This window comes from Emydura macquarii, unplaced genomic scaffold, assembly GCF_026122565.2.
Source record: "Emydura macquarii macquarii isolate MOO-44397 ecotype Brisbane River unplaced genomic scaffold, CSIRO-AGI_Emac_v2 contig_1451, whole genome shotgun sequence".
NCBI lineage: Eukaryota > Metazoa > Chordata > Testudines > Chelidae > Emydura > Emydura macquarii.
Genome location: NW_027131588.1, coordinates 3,644,102 through 3,664,807, shown reverse-complemented (window position 1 = coordinate 3,664,807; position 20,706 = coordinate 3,644,102).

Sequence of the window (20,706 nt, the reverse complement as noted above, 5' to 3'; positions counted from 1 at the left end):
AATCTTTTTTTCTTCTTCTTCTTCTCAAATGGACCTTAATCATGGACAGGATTCTCTAAATCTCAAAGTTCTGGTCAGACCATCACATCTGCTTACACAAATTAACTTCCGTACCATATTTACCTGTAGGAGAACTAAAAAAGCTCACATGAGAGGACATTTGTGTGGCTGAACATATGTATACCATGGGTGAAATGCTAGCCTCACTAAAGTTAATGGCCAAACTCCTATTGACTTCAATAGGGTGGGATTTCACCCTGGTGTTTTGAAGTTCAATTAAAGACAATGCCCACTAACAAGGAAATAGTGTAGTTTCAAAGATGTATCTCCTAAAGTGTGCATTTACAAAATAGATAACACTAATTGGCTGCTGAAACGTATTTCTTTGTATTATGTAATAAAGACTCTGTCCTTGGCTGCAAACTTAATTAATGTATGGGACTTAGACTTCAAACAGAAATAGTGCTCACATATAGCTATTCATATTTTTCAAAATAATATTAAAATTTAGGCAAGGAAGATTAAATCAGTTTTGTTGACAGCTTGGTACAGCCTCCACTGAGATGTAATGGATTTAAAGTGAGGGTAAGTATCTAAATGGGGATATCAAACAGGCATGCAAAAATAGATGCTAATTAAACAGAAGAGTATTTTATTTAATGTTGCTTTCTGTCTGCCCTGTTTTGGTGTCTTTTATCTTCAGTATAGTCAACACATGCTGAAAAGATCTGATTAACATCAGAAGAAATTATGAGCATGGAAGCAAGGTTTCCAAGAGCATTTCTCCCCTATTTCAGGAAACACTTTTAAATCAAAAGTAATGCCCAATTTCCAAGATAGCTAATTAAAGCAGAGCAGATTGAATACTGAATACATTAATGTTGCTTAAGTAATATATGAATAGGTCATTCAAGAGGGTGATAAGCTTTTGATAAAAGTTTCTTTATTCAGACACCAGTGCAGCTTGATATTGATATTTTTTCAGAAAAACAGAAAGTTTAATATATCAGTTTGTGGAGCAGCAGAGCTTTAAGATGGAGGGGTCTGCATTTAATCTTGAGCAACGTCATTTGTTTTGTCCCCTCTCCCCTCACGCACAATTTGCTGTTTCTTTGTGAGTAGCAGGACGATTTTTCAGGTTTCATTTAGTCAAGTTGTTTTTACCCTTCTCCCCCCCAAAGCTCTTTCATGCTGTTTTGAATTTTTCACAAGCAAAAAAAAAAAAAAAGTACACATTTACTCTTAGCGTTTCTCTCCTCTTTTCCTTCCATTTGTTCATCTATAATTTTATGTAGTATTAAATTGCCTTGTTCAAGGAGTTACACACAGTTTGAGGTTTCCTTCAATAATAAGTTCCTTTTATACCTTTCAGATCTGCCTGAAAGAAAACAGGAGCATGTTTTCATGCTCTTTAGTCTAGGGCATAGAGTTTTCTTTGAACCACAGGCTTACCACAATGAGTAAAAGCACTTGAGACTATAAAAAGCTGTAACAAGCTTTGGCTACTTCAAATTGACTACCACAGTCTATTGGGAAGATTTTCAAAGCGAGTCTATCTTATTGCTCAGTGATTGCTCACAAATACATTTACACTTAAATCATAAACTATAACTGTAACTATAAAAAATGTCTTTATATGAGGTAGTAATGATTGCTCAACTATTGCATGCCTTCTGAAATACTATCAAAATATCTTATATTGACGTATCACTCTCTATCCTGAACATTCCCAATTGTCTTTCAAAAGTTGGGTGATGTCTGTGTATAAAACACACATGTAACTGAATTGTTTGCAGTGTTGTTGCAGCCATTCTGGTCCCAGGAAATTAGACAGAGAAGGTGAGTGAGGTAATATCTTCTGTTGGAAGGGAGAGACAAGCTTTTGAGTTTACACAGAGCTCAAAAAAGCCTGGCAGTTTAAATTCATAGCTTTGCTAGACACTAATAAAATCATGTGAGAATCATGGACATAATAGAAACACTGGATTTCTGGTGCATTACAATAACCTGTAACCCGCTAATCCGCCTTTCTCCTATGACTGTAGAAGTGTTAACTGCTCCCTTCACCTTGAATGGTATCTTGCACTATGTGTTAACTGCTTATCTGTTCCACCTTGTACTTCGCTGTGACACTCTGAGTACCTTTCCCCAGACCTGAAGAAGAGCTCCGTGGCTCAAAAGCTTTGTCTCTCTCTCACCAACAGAAGTAGGTACAATAAAAGAAATTAATTCACTCATCTTCTCTCTACATAACTACATCTGATGTCATCATTGACATTTGAGGTTAACAATCTTGAAAAAGACAGTTCAAAATAATAAGTGCAGTTTCCACTGGGGAAACCTGTTGGTTAGCTCACCAATATCTCCTACTAGGGTAACAAGCTGAAAACAGTACATAGATTAATGCATAGAAATGTGTTAATTGAAATCCTTATTCCCATAAATAATTTAATAAACAGAGATTTTGTAATCTTCAGCAAAACATTGTTCTAGCTCTTTTTTTAAAAAAATATAAAAGTCTTACTATTCCATAATGTTGTCCTCCCCTGATTTTTCTCAACATTGTCTGAGCAGTAATTTCAGTTCAGTATTTTTTCCATCTTGATTACTTTACCATTATTTCAGCTGTAGGCAGCCTTCTAAATGCATTGTCAGTTTCATTGTCTTCACAGCTCTGTTACCTCTTCCCTTAGTCTTGGAAACATGACCACATTGTCCTCATTTGCTAGGGCTATGTGAACAAATTCTCATTACTGCCAAAAAGAGTGAAAAAACTCCCACACCGTTTTGTATAGCAAATCATATTTATTCACATTTGGAAGGAGACGTGCTTCGATTTGTCTGACACACAAGATCTTGAAATCCACAAGTTGTGCTTTCACATGGATCTGCTAGGGGTCCATTGTGCTACAAAAATACCTGTATCATGGGACCTGGTAATAGAATCATAGAAGTGTAGCTCTGGAAGGGATCTTGAGAGGTTCATCAAATCCAGCCCCATTTGCTGAAGCAGAAAAAAAGTAAACATAGAGCATCCCTGACAGGTATATGTTCAACCTTTTTAAAAAAACTTTAATTATGCGGATGCCACAGTCTCTCTTGGAAGCCTGTTCATCTGCTTAATTACCCTTATAGTTATATCCCTTGCTCCAGATTAAGCCCTTACTTCTTGTCCTACCTTCAATGCACATGGAGAACAATTGATCCCTGCACTATTTATAACAGCCCTTAACATTTTTGAAGTCTAGTATCATGTCCCCCTCAGTCTTTTTCCAAGACTAAACATGCCCAGTTTTTTAAATCTTTCCTCATGAGTCAGGTTTTATAAACCTTTTATCATTTTTGTTGCTCTCCTCTGGATTTGTCTAATCTGTCAATATCGTTCCTAAAGTGTGGCCCACCCCAGAACTAGACAGTACTCCAGCTGAGGCCTCACCAGTAGAGTGGGACAATTATTTCCTGTGTCTTAGAATTCACACTGTTGTTAATGTATCCGAGAATATTAGCCTTTTTCACAACTGCATCACACTGTTGATTCATATTCAATGTATGATCCACTATAACTCCCAGGTCCTTTTCAGTAGTACTACAATCTAGCTAGTTATTCTTCATTTTGTATTTGTGCATTTGATTTTCCTTATATTTACTGTTTCATCTTGTTGAATTCAGACTGGTTCTCCAGGGTAACTTTGAATTCTAATCCTTCAAAGTGCTTGCAATCATCCTAGCATGGTGTCATCTGAAAATATTATAAGCATATTTTTTTGTCCATTATCCACGTCATTAAGAAAAATATTCACTAGTACCAGACCCATGACTCTTCATTGTCGGATCCTACTAGATATGCCCTTTCAATCTGACAGCGAACCATTGATAACTACTCTTTCAGTAGGGTCATTCAACTAGTTGCGCACCCACCTTACAGTAATTTCATCTAGACCACATTTCACTAGTTTGCTTATGAGAAGATCATGTGGTACTGTGTCAAAGCCTTACTAAAATCAAGTTATATCATGTCCATGGCTTCCCTCTTATCCACTAAGTCAGTAAGCTTGTCAAAAAAGAAAATTAGGCCCATCTGGCATGATTTTTTTCTTGACCTTGTTATCCTTTAGGTGCTTACAAATTCATTGTTTAATAATTTGTTCCAGTATCTTTCCAGGTATCAAAATTAGGCTGATTGGTCTATAATTCCCCTGGTCCTCTTTGTTCCATGGAGAACTGTTACCCTGGCCTTTGTGTCAGCAGGTCAAATTCCCTCCTCTCAGAGCTCACCACCTGCAATTCGAATCCCCCCCCAGGAGTTCATTGAATAGACCCGTCAGATTCCCTCCCCTGACGGCTCACTGAATAAAGGCTCAGGTTGTTTTTCCCTAGTTTCCCCAACCCTGGAGACTCCCTGAGGGAAAACCTTCCTTAGTTTCCCAATCCAGAGGGCTCCCTGAGGACAACTGTCAGTTTCTTTCCCTTGAGATCTCACTGACAGGTTTACAAGATTCAGAAAGGAGTTAACGGGTTTCATGCACACCCATCCAATTTAGAGACTATAGTTTATTAACCTATTGTTCTACAATCGGTAAGCATGGATTAGATAAATGATAAATGAATAAAGCAGTAAAGCTATAGGTCACCAACCAGTGTTAAATCTCCAAGAGGATCTTGCTGTCCAGTCAAGATTTCGCTTTGGAGGAGCCTTCTGCTCTGCACCTTCCTTTAGTACAGGATGAGGTTGGTCTTCGGACTTCAGGAGGCTCTTACTCCAATTCAGACTGCCCATATTTATATGCTATCTTTTTACTAACACTTGCAGTAACAGTGGCAGTAAATTTCCTTATTTTAAGTGGGCCATTGGAAAAGGGAGGGGGACGAAGGAGACAGAACACTCTGACCAAATTCTGTGCATCTGCTGCCTTGATATCCCTTTTTGATTGTCTTAAAAGTCCCCTACAACTTGTTACCATGACACCTATCATATTCATGTTTTTGTGGTTAAGCTATTGTTCAGGCATCTGGAACATCTTATAGGTTAAGGTTCTTCAATCAGTTTTATTATATTTTTCAGACACCCCAAAAGGTCATTTTCCAGATCCCAAAAGGTCATGCCATGTGTCACGTCTGTTTACCATTTTCTTATGTTTGCTGCTTGATTGCTGGCAGAAGCTCCTAAAACCCTCTACAGAACAAATGTATGTATTCTTGATGTATGATGCAGCACCTCCTCCCTTTTTATTCTGCCTGTCCCTCCTGAACAAGCTACCCACCCTCTCTACAATATTCCAGCTGGGAGACTTACCCCCTGATGTGTTTGTGATGCCAATTAAGTCATAATTTGGCTCATGTTCTTCTTGTTTATTTCTCACACATTTTGAATTTATGTATAGACATCTAGGATGTTGAGCAGATTTCCCTCTTGTTGCTCTTAGTATCCGATTACAATTTTCCATGGTCCCTCCCTTCCCCCCAGCAGCATCTAGCTCTCTGTTATGGGCACCTTTTTTATGCTAACCTATGGGCTTTTGTCACCTGCCCCCTTAGAACCTAATTTAAAACTCTCCTCATTAGTTTGGTGATTCAGTGTGTGAAGATGCTCTTCCCCTTCTTGGTCAGATGGACCTCATCTCTTACTAGAAGTCTTTCTTCCTGGAAAAGCATCCCATGGTCAAGGAAGCTTAAGCACTCCCATCAACACCATCTGCATAGCCATGCATTCATCTCTAGGTTGTGTGTGTGTCCCTGCCTTGGCTCTTACACTCTATCCCCCTCTCAAGGGAGTCCCCAACCATTAGCACAATTGACTTGGTGATAATACAGTTATTAGGCCAGATCATCAACTGGTGTGAATTGACATATTATTTAACATTTATATTGCAATAGTGCCTACATGCCAACAAGACTGGGAGCCCTGTTGTGCTGGGAACTGTAGAAACATATAAAAAATGACAGTCCTGTAGCTCCAATGGCTTCAATAGACATATACTGGTTTACAACAGCTGAGGCTCTGGCTCAGAATGTGTAGCATAGACAGGATCTAACCATGATGTAACCAGGGTATGTGATCTGCTTTGGACATTCAGCTTGGGTATGTTGGCAAGAGAACGCATTCATTTTAAAATCTTTTTTTTTTAAAAGAAAAATACTAATACTAATTAAAACAATACACTGGAAGTTGGAGACTATCGGATGATCCAGTCACCACTCAATTAAAATCTTTAGTGTAGACGGGGCTTAACTAAAATATAATCAGGCCATGAACCAATAATTAAATTAAAGCTCTGCCAATTATATTTCTTCAGACACTTTGAAAGTTAGGTGTGAAACCTGGATTACAATATGAACCAGGGAGTCCTGTGTTGTGTTTGAACGGAACCAGTGACACTGATGTGATACAGAACTTGGGACATGAATCTCTGTCCAATTTTTATGACACATATCCTTAGTATATAATGTTTAATAATAGCCCACACTTTAGCTCTGTAGACATGGGCCCAGATTCTCAACTGGTGTTAGTGGATGTAACTTCATTGAACTCAAAGTTGATTTGCATGGTCTGAGGCATATTGTTTTTACAATTTCCTTTCATGAATTTAGCACTTCAAAAGCTTCTTTTGATCCTGAGTAGATGTCAGAATTTTCTGCATCTACTTGGATCAGAACAAAGTTATTCTGAATGTTAATCATCCTGTTTCTCTGGTAGTTGTTGGGCTTGTGTTTTAGAGAGAAAATACCTTCTTCTTACTTTAATTTCTTTAAAATACTGAGCCAGATTAATATGGTACACTCTGGCTGTTTTATATCATTCCAGTGATGACCAGCAGTTATAAACCTAGATTAACTGGCTAATTATACTGGGATTACATCTTCTTTGCATAGATGAGCAGAACAAAGTAGCCAGAGCATATTAGTGAATCTGACCTGCCATATTTTTCAATGATTCCATACTTCTTATTAACATGAAGATAGCCCATATCAGATTGTATTTCTCCAGCATTGTCCATTCTATGACAATCAGTAATGAATTCATGAAGCTATGTACTTTGGCCGAACTTCAGCTGCTGACCTCTACTTGAGGTGAAAAATTCTTCATCCCATTACCAACCTCCACAGCCATACCTGTTAATTTATGCTTCTTTGCTTTTCCCTCATGTTCACTTTTCTACTTTAGGTCTCTGAGTTGTTCCTGATCTTATTTTTCTTGCAGGAGTTACTTAGCTGCAATTGCTTGTCTAGCTTGCCATCATTTTAACTCTGCTCCTTTCAAAACTCATGTGTCTTTTGGGAAAATATCTCCAATTGTAATATTTGCCTTTCTAACTTTTTTCATTTGAATGATTTATTTCAAATTAATCTCTGCTATATTTTATTGATTATTGCTGTTAAACAGCATGCTTTCCCTGTGAAGCTTCTAGTTATGTATTTATATGGAACATGATGTTTTATAGTAAAATTATATTCACTTTCTGCCAACAGGAGTGACAAATGTATTATTAATTGCACAATTACTTCCTTACATGAAGTACCAGTAAAAAGAAATTTGTGATTGAAAATGTCCTATGAAGCATTATTGTTCTAAGTAATTTTTAATCAAGTAGTTATTTTCTTTACTTTCTTAAAGAAATTATTTTCAGTCTCATTAAAATAATTTTTGTCTATTACTATATAATGAAGTCATTGTGAAGTTAGTAATTACTTACAAAAACTGATTATTTTCTTAACTGGTGACAAAAACGTTTTAGAGTTTCAGAGTAGTTATATGCCTTAAAAGTAAAGATATATTTATATTTTTCCTTCGTGAAAAAACAAAGACAGATAAATTCTCATCTCTACTTGGTAATGCACTGGGCATACATGAAGGGGAAAGCCAACAAGAAGACATTTGCAGCTGAAATTGGGGCCAGTTCTATAGCAGCCCTTGTCCCAGACCCGAGGCCATATGTTGTGGGGTTCAAATTGTTCCAGTGGAGCTGAGCACAGGCCCTCCTTTTTTCCTCCTTCTTTTTGCTCTTTTCTTCCATAGTGAGCACCTTGCCTTCTCTGTAACTGTTCCCTTCACTTGACCTCACTTGACCTTATCCACAACCTTGAGGTCTGGATTGGAGTCTTCAAATGATACAATCTGGGAATTATTTTGTGGAAGTTCTATGGCCTGTGTTATACAGGGGGTCAGACTAGATGATCACGATGGTCCATTCTGGTATTGGAATCTATGACTACTGTTAGTGCTGCTAAGACCTCTATTTGGGGTAGTGGCTGAAGTTTTGTAGAGGATGATGGTATAGCTGTTACTTTCTGCTTCAACTCTGAGGCTAATTCGTCTTTGTTTAATTCGACTTTCAGCAGCCGATTTTTAGAAATCGCAGCAGAGTGCACACACTACTCTGTTTGCATTGGTCTCTTGCGTTCACACTGGCCAGCCTTAATTCGAATTAGAAAGCAGTGCAATGTGGGTAGCTATCCCACAGTGCAAAGAGCCACGGTGACTGTTGGGATAAGTGTCTTCATCCCAGGATGCAATGCTGCTTCCCCCACCCTTCCCCCAACAAACAATCAGGAAAAGTATTTTCACGCGGTTTTTTTACTCCCCGCAATCACCATTGCTGCAGAGACATGGAGCCAGCTCAACTCTGCACTGTAATTGTGAGCATGACAAATACATCGCGGCTTATCAGGGATTACTTTAGAAATAGAGCAAGAAGGCAAAGTAGATACTACACCTAAGCCACTGAGGCTGCCCTCCTACAAGACATCGAGCAAACAATTCCCGATTGCTGCAGGCTGTAATGTGTCATTTGCAGTTCGTGGAGCACAGGTTCTGGTGCAGGGAAACAAGCACTGATTGGTGGAACCGCATCGTTATGCAGCTGTGGGATAACGATCAGTGGCTGCAAAATTTTCATATGCGAAAGTCAACTTTCCTCAAACTGTGCTCGGAGCTGGCACTATCCTTGAAGCGCATGAACACTCGCTTGAGACAAGCTATGACGGTGGAGAAGAGAGTCACCATCGCTCTCTGGAAGCTGGCAACCCCCAACTGTTACCACTTGGTTGGGAATCAATTCGGAGTCGGTAAATCTACAGTGGGCATAGCTGTGAATCAAGTATGCAGTGCCATAAATAGACTTCTGCTACAAAGGGTAGTGATTTTGGGAAATGTGCAGGACATAGCGGAGGGGTTTGCCAAGATGGGTTTCCCAAACTGCGGGCGGAGAAGAGGGGGCAACTGATGGGATGCACATCCCCATCTTAGTGCCTGCACACCTGGCGACGAGTACATAAACCACAAGGGGTACTTTTCCATGGTCCTGCAGGGGCTTGTGGATCACAGGAGTTGTTTCACTGACATCTGTGTGGGGTGGTCTGGGAAAGTGCATGACGCTCATGTATTTCGTAACTCTAAGATGCAGGCAGGCACTTTCTTCCCTGACCAAAAATTCACATCGAGGGTGTGGAAATGCCAATAGTGATCCTGGGGGATCCTGCTTACCCCTTGGCTAATGAAGCCGTACACCAGTCACCTTGACAGCAACAAGGAGTGTTTTAATAAGAGTTTAAGGAGTTGCAGAATGGTTGTAGAAAGTGCCTTTGGGCGTTTAAAGGGTAGATGGAGGAGTCTCCTCACTAGGCTGGACAGGAGTGAGAAGAACCTCCCTTGTGTGATATCTGGTTGCTGTGTTCTTCATAATGTGTGTGAAGCGAAGGGGGAAAGGTTACCCCAGGGTTGGGATGTGGAGGCAGAATGATTGGCTGCCAATTATGAGCAGCCAGATGCCAGCACTACACTGAGAGCTAGCCGCGGAGTGCTTTGCATTAGGGAAACTTTGAAAACCAGGTTCTGCAATGAGATGCAGGAGTGATTTCTGTTCCTGTATGTTGTTTGCCTTTGATGATCCCCCACTCCGCACATCCCTTCAATATCCCTCCTGAACAAGATATGATTTAATAAAAAACATTTTGGAATGATCCAAAACTTTATTTTTTAACATTGAGGTCATGGGGGAAGAGGAGGGAGGGTTCATTCACTGTCTCCAGGGTTAGGGTGGTAGCTTGCTGGGCAGCAGTCAGCGTGGCTGCCGCAGCTTTCTGCTCACCTCCATCAGGGTGGAAGAGAGCATGTACTGCATCCAGGCCAATCTCCTCCGAGACCTCTTGGGGGCGGGAGAGGAGGAGGGCTGCATAGCCCTCGGTTGAGGAGCATTATGGAGGGGCTGCAGTGGGACTCTGTCCTACCTCCACTCCTCATGAAGGTCCACAAGACGCTGGAGCATGTCTGCCTGGTCCCACAGGAGTCGCAGCATCTCCTGTGTGGTGCTGCTATCATGGTCCTGCATTTGTCCCATGTTCTGGGACAAGGTCAGCCACCTCGCTCTTTGCTCTGTCTCTGCGGCTGCTGAGGCATTCATGAGCTCTGCAAACATGTCATCTCTACTTCTTTTTTTTTTTTTTTCTAATCTGAGACAGTCTGTCCACAGCACTTCTTAAGGGTCGGTCCACTGCCGAGGTGTCTACAGAATGAAAGAAAAATAACAAGGTAGCCACAGTTAGCATAGTGAAGAAAATGATACAAATGTAACTATTTAGATAATGATCCCATGATACAATGTAGCAAAGGATTTCCTCTGTCTTCCTGTATTTTAAATCTTTACAGAGAGGAACTGCGGACCACATTCGGGGTGGGGGTGGGGGAATCTCTGCTTCTATTTCAAACCCTTACAGAAAGGAACTGCAGATGCCATGGTGCAGAGGGTGGGCGGGAAATCTCTCTTGTATTTCAAACCCTTAGAGAAAGGAACTGCAGATGGCGTGCGGGGGGAGACTATGCTTGAAACTCATGAAGCCATGAGCTACCTTGATTGCAGAGAAGAATCCTACCATGGAGGGAGGAACAAGGCAGCCCTCCCCTGAAAAGTTTTTCGAGGGATAACAGATTACATACAATAAATTTTCCATGTGATATTAACTGAGGATGAACGTAGCATTTCTCATAACATAAAAATTCTGATCCCTGCATGTCCACCCAGTACAGTCAACGAAACACTTGAGATCCCCTTCGTGGCCCCCTCACCCAGTGTACAAGGACAGAAATGCTAATAAGCGAGAAAACTCACCAGATGTGCCTTCCTGGGATCATTTGTGCTGTCCTGTGTACTGGTGGACTGACTTTCTGGGAGAACGGACACCCTGCTCTCCACAGCTTCCTCCTCCTCATCCACGGAGTCCCCCTCATTGATCATGGACTGTGAACTAGCAGAGGTATCAATGCTGCAGGGAGGCACCGTGATGGGATTGTCACTGAGAATTGCATGCAGCTGCTCATAGAACCTGTATGTTTTGGGCAAGGAGCCAGAATGGCTGTTAGCTTCCCTGGCTTTCTGATAGGACTGGCGCAGCTCCTTGATCTTCATTCGGCACTGCTGAGCGTCCCTCTGGTGTCCCTTCTCCAGCATGCCCTGGGATATCTTCCCATAAATGTCCAGATTGCTTTTGCTGGCTCAGAGCTGAGCCAGAACGGACTCTTCACGCCACAGCCCAATGAGATCTAAGACCTCTGGTCGACTCCATGCTGGAGCGCGTTTGGGATTTGCAGTAGCCATGCGGAGAACAGTGACAAAGCTCTCTCCATGCTGGCAGCAAGCACAGAAATGAAAATTCAAATCTTCCCAGGGCTTGAGGGGAGGGGACTTTTCCTGCTAGCATGACCACAGAGCAGCACAGTGCGACTGTCCAGAGTGGTCAAAATGGGGCATTGTGGGATACATTCCAGAGGTCAATTAATTTGATTTAAATCCTGTTGCATCTACACTGATACTAAATCGATTTAACAAATTCAAATTAGGCACTAGGCCACTTGCAGAGGTGGTCTTCTTAAGTTGATTTTACAGGCACCTTAATTCGAATTAACAGTAGCACCAGTGTACACATTGGTGTAATTAAATCGAATTAAGGAGTTTAAGTCGACCTAAGTCGTCAGTGTAGACCGGGCCTGATTTACTTTTCTTTGTCATTATCTACCTACTTTTAAACTGAATTGGATTTTTCTTGTAGGAATTTTCATTTTCTTGTAGATCAGCCGTTTTCAATTTCTGTCCCAGGAATCCCTATAGTTATAAAATCCCAAGTTATATGTGAAGGATTTCTGAAAGTGCCAGGGAAACCCTAATGAGCAGCTAAATTAAAGTGCATGTGCTTTAACAGGAGTCAGTGGGAGAAGCCAGCTGTCCTCCCCCCAAACTATGGGGTTGGGATAATAGAAGTGAAAACATCCAGCCTTCCACAAGCAGAATAAAGAAAAAGGATCACCTAGCCTCCTCCTAAGATTGCTAGCCAGTTTCATATTGGCATAAATGTGTTACTTGTAGCTGGTGTCTTAATGACATCAAGGATGCAGCTGTTAATATCAACTATTCAGAGATCTATTTGTGAACTGGTTTGATTCCTTATTTCTGTATAAATAAGAAAAAATTGTAAGCTCTAAAATCCCTCATGCTTAAAACATCATTTAACCATGAACTGATGGGACTTGCATTTTCCTTTCATCCATCTAGTATTGGCATCTGTCACAGACCAGATACTGGACTATATGAACCACTGTTCTGATCTGTTATGGCAGTTCCTGTGCCCTTTTTATTTAGCACATTGAATTATCTGCCTAAATAACTATAAGAGCACAATGAGTCTATTGGAAAAAGAAACCCGAAACAAGCTCCCACTGATGGGTAAAGCTACAAAACCAGCTTTAAGGTGGGTATCATTGTAAACAAATGTTCTGCCAACAAGTCAGAGGTATAAACTACTTGAGCAGGTGAATGCTGGATTGTAAGGGATAGTCTGAAAGTTGTGTATAGAACTTCTTCAGACCCAAGGCGCACTTCCTTATATAGTTGTGATGCTCCCCAGGGATACCTGGGGTTGTGAGGCACCTCACCACTACCTGCCATTAGTGTGATGCAGTTTTGTCTGTGACTGCTGTGGATCAGCGCCTTGAAACCACCAGCCCTTGACAGCACAAGCACTGCCTACCAGGCTTCTGCAGGCCTCACTCTCTCTGTGGAGATAGTGCTAGCACACACCATCCCCTAAGTCCTCTGAGTATTCCTGGAAGTGTTCAGCCCCTTATCTGCTCTACAATCACAGAATTACCAGGCCTGCTTTTCCCAAAGGAGCAGTACTCACCAGTTTGTAACATTCAGCTCAGGACATCACTTTGCTTAACCGCACAGCACTGAATTATATGTACAATGAAAACAATAAGCTCATTATTAAAGAATAGAAAGTTAAGTAATAGTGAGTAAGAATATTAGAAAGAGTTACATATAAAACACAGTCATAATACTCTCTATACCTGAACTTCAACAAGCTACTCTTGGGTCTAAAGAAGCTTCTCTCACTCAAAGTTCTCTCCAGCATTTTCAGCCAACCCTGCTTGAGACCCCTCTTTCGAGAAGCAAAATTGCTGTTCTTTTACTTCCTTAATGAAGAGTGCCTGGATGTCATCTCTATATCCCAAATATAGTCAAGCAAACCTTTTGAAATGCACCGCAGTATAAGGTTCTCTTCCCTGCTGTTTTTCTCTTCCTGAAGTTCTGGAAATCCTTCTTTTACATTCAGTTCAGTCTGGTGATAGGAAACCCACTTTGAATGAGTTAAATTAAATTTTCATGTAAACAAATAGATGGATAAACATCTTGTCTGGCAGACCTGTTCTCTACCTTTGCCAAGATGTTGGTGCAGACCTTAAGAACATTTTGTGTGCATGTTTGTATGTGTGAGTGTGTGTACAAACTCTTTACATGGTATCTGTACATACATTTCACAATAATGTTGATGACCATTGTGACACCAGCTTTCATTTGTGACCTCACATGACAGTTTTGGGTGAACCAGAATGCACATACTAGAATCAGGAGATAATCCCTCCACATTCCCTTACCAATTAGCATAAAGAGGTTCTTGGATCACGCTAGCGTATTTTTAAGTCGTTGTTTTTTGCTAGTATGTTTAAAGTTGTGCTTTTATATTTGGACTAGAATAATGAATACACCTCATCATTGTGTATTAACTGTCTGAAAATTCTTGGAAACATAAGTTCCCTTTTATTCAGGAGCAATTTCAAATCATGTCCGAATTTTAGTCACTATGATGGAGAATAGTAATTTTCCTAGCAAAATACCTTTCTGCCTGTACAAAAATCTACGTGACTGGAGAAATGATCCATGGTAGCCTCAATGTGCATCAGTAAACAGGGTGCTAGACTGGAACTGGACTTCCGGTGTAAAACCCTGGTGCCACTGAAGTCAATGACATAACTCCCATTCATTGACATCAGTGGGGCCAAGATTTCACCTTGAGTTCTATTCTTGATGGCTCCTAGCCTACTAGGCCAGCCAGTTTGCCTCACTGAGCCTTAGTCTCCGCCATGCAAACTTTCCTACTTTTTATGGTGTTCTTAGATACTTTTCTGCTTTTTATGGTGCTTTAAAATCTCTGCATGAAAGATTACTTATTTATTTATTGGGCTACCCCACACCCATAAATCTAAATTTCTGAAGTGGAGATTGGGAATGTTGTGCTGACATCCCACTACATCATACTGACTAAACCAACAAAGTTGCCTGTGGATATGAACATCTAATAGAAAATATCTTTCTCAGTGAGCAGTGTGACATCCCAGTTGTCATTCCAATACCATTCTTGCTCCCATGGTTTGTTTTGCTCAACAACTGATTGGATCTAGTAACTATCTTGAGGAAATTTACCTCAATTCTCACTAGGTGCCAGGACAAGTTCCAACAACAAACAAGCATATTTGTTGTTAGTCAATTTCTAATAGGCCAAGTGGTCAATAATATGATGCCTTGAGATCTGAAAGACCCAAGGTAGGGAATATGATAGTGTAAGGTTCCTCAATAATTTGTGGGACTGATTTAGCCATTGGCTTGCAGTTTGTATAGCAATATACACCTGTGCAAAATGGGTGTAAAAAGCTATCAGTTCAGAGTGATGCCATGTCATGCCCCAACTTTTCACTACATAAGGTGCATGCAGGGCTGTTTCATGCCTTCCAGGTTTGTGTGATGAGTCCTGCAACTTGCAAGAGATGTCAGTAGTTTTCAGGAACGAGTACTGGACACCATATAAAACCCAGAGGACTGATATAGATACCCAAGTAGAATGTTTTGTTTTATTTTGGTGGAGCTTTTCCTCTCATCAGGGGAAGAGAGGATGGCATAGGCTCATGTATGGCTGACATATTATTTATGCGTATATACAGACTTGTACTCCAAGATGAGAAACCTTCCTCACGGCTCTTTCAGGCTTTTCATCAGATCAGAATGTGGTTTTACAACTTTCTCCTACTATTCCTACACCTCACAAAGCAACAACACAGATCAAAGATACAATTAAGATCAATATCCAAGCTACCTAAATTCCACTCATGGTTTTTACCCTTCTTATCACCTTTCTACCCCCCTTTCTTTTTTTGTAATTTCCTTCAGTAGTTATTGGTCTGCTTTCCCCAATACTTATAGAAGGGGAACTTAAAGTAAAGTGAGATTCAGAAGAGAAGTTCCTTAATTTCTGACTGCTTTTGTCAGTTCGTCTCTCTAAAAGTATTCTAGTACCTGTTGTGGTTACAGTTAAATAAGCAATTCAACACTTGTTGAGTGAGAGAGAGGAAGCTGGAAAAATTAAAATAATAATAGCTTTAGCTATAAATTTCTATTCAAGAGCTAAACAAAATCCTTGTTGGAATTATTTATCTAACATAAAAAATTGCTAGATGAAGTCATTGTCTTGAAATTCTTGCATTACAAGTATTTTATTTTTCACAAATAAATTACATTTTATTTCTTTAACATACTTCCTGAATGTATGAGTTTATTGTTAGCAGATTTACAAATACATAGTCATTTACTCAAATGAGAAAACTTCTCTACAGGTCTTTATTTAAACCTTTATGACTCAGTCTCCTTGATTTTATTCAATTTTTCCCATAGAGGTATGAAAGAAACTTGAACAATATGCAAAGAAAGGTTCCTTTAAAAAAATAAAATTAATTGCTTAGCACATCATCTTATAAAGAACAAAATGAAAGTTATTTAGGATTGAATCACCAGCCATAAAAATTCCCATTGGTGTTAGTGGCAGTATACTGATATAAATCAGCAGTAAGTGAGAGTAGAATCAGGCCCTATATCATACATAATAGATACTCTCAAAGGCAGACCATTAACATTTCAAATTCAGATTGAAGTTAGGCATTGTCTGATTTTTGGATGCAATTTATGGTCACATTGTTAATATACATGTAAAACCTTATTTCATCACACTAGATATGGTGGTTCTGTTTATAAATGGGTTATAAAAGGCCAACAGATTAATGAATGTTACAGGTATATGTAGCGTGTTATAGTGGTTACAAGCACATCAACAGAAGTTGGTATAGATGCTTATAAGACAGTTATAAACCACCTATTGGCTTGTTGGACTCTCCAACAATATATTAATTATTTATTAAAACATCTATGAACTCTTTATATTCTATTTATAAACAGGACCTTCATAAGTGTGAACCATCATTCTAATGATTAAAGGCCAGCTCCTTTCTGTCCCTTATGTGAATAGGTAGTTAAGGAGAAGATTGTAGGAGTTAATCCCTGTTGTATTGTTTCTATAAGGGCCAGGCAGAATTGCAGTGCAGAGAGTACAGAGCTCCTACAAATCACAGAGCACCCCAAAATTGTACCTAGGGTAATACCAGCCGGGCTTGTGGAGGGCAGTAAGCTGCAGCCAGTAAAGTCATGGGTAGAACTGTGCAGAGAATAGTAATCCCATTTTGGGGAAGATTTCAGAATTTTGAAATTTTTGTTTTATTCCGATTTGTAAATTCTTGGATTTTGTACCAAATTTTCCATTAAATGGAAAATTGTTAAAAATCGAAAGATTTGTTTTGACAGTTTCTAAATGAAATTCTACCAGCTGGGCTGCAGAGGATCTGGGTGGGTGAGCTTTGGAGGATACCAGTCAGACCTTTATCAAAAACAAACTGCTCAGTGAAATATTTCAATTTTGAAAGATCTGCATTCTCCAATGGAAGTGATTCTGTTGGAGAACTTCTGACCAGGTTTAGTCCTGGTCACATAATTTCTGTACGTTTGGAAGCTCAAAGAGGCATTCTATATCCCTATAACAGAATGCTTCCTAACATTTCCTTGGTGCAATGTAGCTCCACATCATCACTATATGCAGGACTATGCCTAAATGGCAAAATAGAGTCCTGTAGTCACAGAACACGAGTGACATAACCTTCACTATGAATTGGCCTTAATCCTGCTCTAGCAAAATGGTGTCTACAGATGAAAGATTAGGTTAATCTTGAATCTGTGCTGGATCTCAGTGCTAAAATACAAGAAATACAGATATGTTAATACAAGAGAGGTTAAACACTCAAGTCAGGCAATGCCAAACCTAAAATGAACAAGAACATTAATTTGCTTCTTTGTCTCAATGCATTAACCTTATTTAGGGTTGATGAATTTACAATTAATAATGGCATCTGTACGTATATTTCCCTGCTCTTTTGTTGGTGTAAATATAATTTTCTTAAAATTCAAGAAGGTTATCATTTAAAATGTATGTCAGCTGCCAAGTGCTAAGAACAATTAAATATGATTACAAAAATCTATTATCTCTTGAAAATAGCTGCATTCTGTTCTGTCAATCAAATCTAGAGGGCCCAATAATAACACTTTCAGTAATGAAAGTTTCTCTTTGCCTGATGTGAGCCTTAAAGAACTTATTTGCTAGAGACTGAATATTCAGAAAGACAAGGACTGCTGCTATAGTTATGTCTAGAAGATATAATGTCCAGCAATATACTTTGTAGAAATTGTAATTATTTTGTGTTATTCCATCATTATTCTAGAGCACTAATAGTGAAATAAATGCACTATTATGCCAACATGAGACACATAGTCAAAGCATACTAGCAAAACCAAGTTCCTTTAGATCCTTTTCAATACAACATACAATCTTACTGCACTTGATTCCATCCTCTCCTTTATTTTCTATTCTCCCCATCAGGCCACCTCAGATATTGATATTTGAACCCTTCATATGCTACAATGAAATGTTAGCAAGAATGATTAAGTGGGTTCTGTTGCATTAGAATATCCCATTTAAAATACTTTGCTTGTCAGAATGGTTAACAAAAATCAGTCTTCAGTAATGACTGTCTCAAACATCATACACAGTAAACTGTCACATTTATCTGCCACATACTTTCTTACCCAGTAAAACTGAGCAAAAATTTGCTATGCTTTTAGGAATGGATCAGATAGGCAGCACAATTAAAGTTCTGCCAAAATGGAGCTGGGAAGTTGAACTGCATATATGGTATTAGATGCTCAGCTGGTGCAAGTTGGTGTATGGACTGTGAAGCACACAGAGTTATGCTGATTTACACCATTTGAGAGTCAGTCCCACTGTGATAGTAATTTTTTTCATTTGTGAAGATTTTTCCATCGACAGAATGACAGATATTGTCACGGCTTTTCTGGCATTTTTATAGTTCCTTTCAATATTCCCATTTTTATGCAGGAAAATAAAGCAAGATAAAGTATTTTGACTGAAGCATGGTTCTGTATGGTAGAATAGATGTGCATGTCTCCAACATTTTTTTTAAACAGCTATTAACTAGGCATCCTTCTCTGACATAACTTCCCTTCCTGTCTCTTTTCCACACAATCCCTCCCACCCATGTCCTGGAATTTAGCTGATAAATGACAGAAAATCATACACTTAGTGCAGGCACTCCAGAGACCTGAAAGCAATAATATAATAAAAACATAACAATACAGAGTAACTGTATTGGAAAGGGAAAAATAGAACTTAATTAAAAGAACAACTAATCAAATAAAAATATAGCTTAATTTTCAAAACTGCAGGAGACTCTCTACACTGAATTTGCAAAGGAAGGAAATTCCACCAGAAAGGAACAGCATATGCAAAGATTCTAACATCTAAGGATAAAAGACCCTTTCATTTTATTCATGTAAAGCTCCCAGTGGTTTCAGGAGGGTATAGCAGGTACAATTTGGGCCAAAGTCCACACACAAGCTATAGACAAACATCATGTAAAGAGTGAATGTAAAGATTTCCCAATGGCCACTGCAGCTTATGGATGGAACTTTATAACTAATATACTGATAGTAACAGAGGGGTAACAAATAGATTCACTAAAATTGGTATGTCATGATGCTATACATCTATAATAAATGTAGTGGCAAAATTTTGCAAAAGTTGAACATTATTTATTCAGCCAGTGGAGATAGTAGTATCTGAACTCTGAGCTCTAAATTTGGCCTGTAATTATTGACTTAGTTATGTTTAGCACGGAATTGAGTGACAAGAAATATTTTAAAAGAAAAATGCAATGGAATATGAGACACTTTGGAGCTGTAAGCCTACCTACAATCTGTTTTAGAAATCTCATTGTTCTGCAGTTATTTATTTATTTATTTGTATCGGGGGTATTGACTAGCCGCACCAACGAAGATCAGCACCCCATTGTACTAGCACAAACAAATAGTAAGACAGGCCACTGCCTAGAGTTTACAGTCCAAATAGAGAAGCAAGACAAAAGATGTATTATTAGAGTTGGGCAGAAAATGTTTTTCCTATCCTGTGAAAATTTGAGATTTTTAAAATTTTCTCAGCCTCAATTGGGGGAAAAAGTCAATCTGAAAAATATGTTGTGAACTAAAAATAAAAAGAATTCAGATGAGGTTATGCTTTGTTTCAATAATTTTAAATATGTTTCATTTCAATTTTTATTGTTTTTTCCATTCTTTGCTATAAATTAACTAAATTTCTAAGCAAAAAAAATTTTCATTTTGAAAATGTCAAAATGGGATGCTTTAACAATTAAAACATATTTTTCAGAAGAAACCTAAACAGACATTTTCCCATGAACAGTTTCAGTTTTGATAAATCATCATGATCTGAAATTATTATGCACATTTTACAGACAGGAAATTGAGTCACAGATAGTAAATGACTTGTCCAAGGTCATACAGTGAGTCTTTGGCTGAACTGGGAAGTGAAACCAGATCTCCCAAGTCACTGTTACATGCATGAATAGCAAACCTTCCTCGCAGTGGAATACAGTAATAATACTGAGCAAGGTTAGTTAAGAATACATCTAGCACCACCAGAATACAAGATCTTTGTAGAACAGGTTGAACTGTGTCTAGACACTTTTTCCTTTCCAGTGCTTGGTTATGGGAAAGGGGCTATTAGAGGCGGGGAAGAGGAGGAAAGGAAACAAAGCAAAAGCCAGAGCCCACAACTTGAAATAAAGATTGGTCTGTCTGTCTGCCTATACTATAGAATCGTAGAAATATAGGGCTGGAAGGGACTTTGAGAGATCATCAAGTCAAGCCCCCTGTGCTGAGGCAGGACCAAATAAACCTAGATAATCTTTGATAGATAATTGTCCAAACTGTTCTTAAAAACCTCCAGTGATCGGGATTCCACAACATCCCTTTGACGTCTATTATAGTTAGAAAGCTTTTCGTAATACCTAATCTAAATCTCCCTTGCTGCAGACTGTCTATTTCTTGACCTACCTTCAGTGGACATCGAGATCAATTGATACCTGTCCTTTTTATAACAGCCCTTAACATATTCGATGACTGTTATTACATCTTC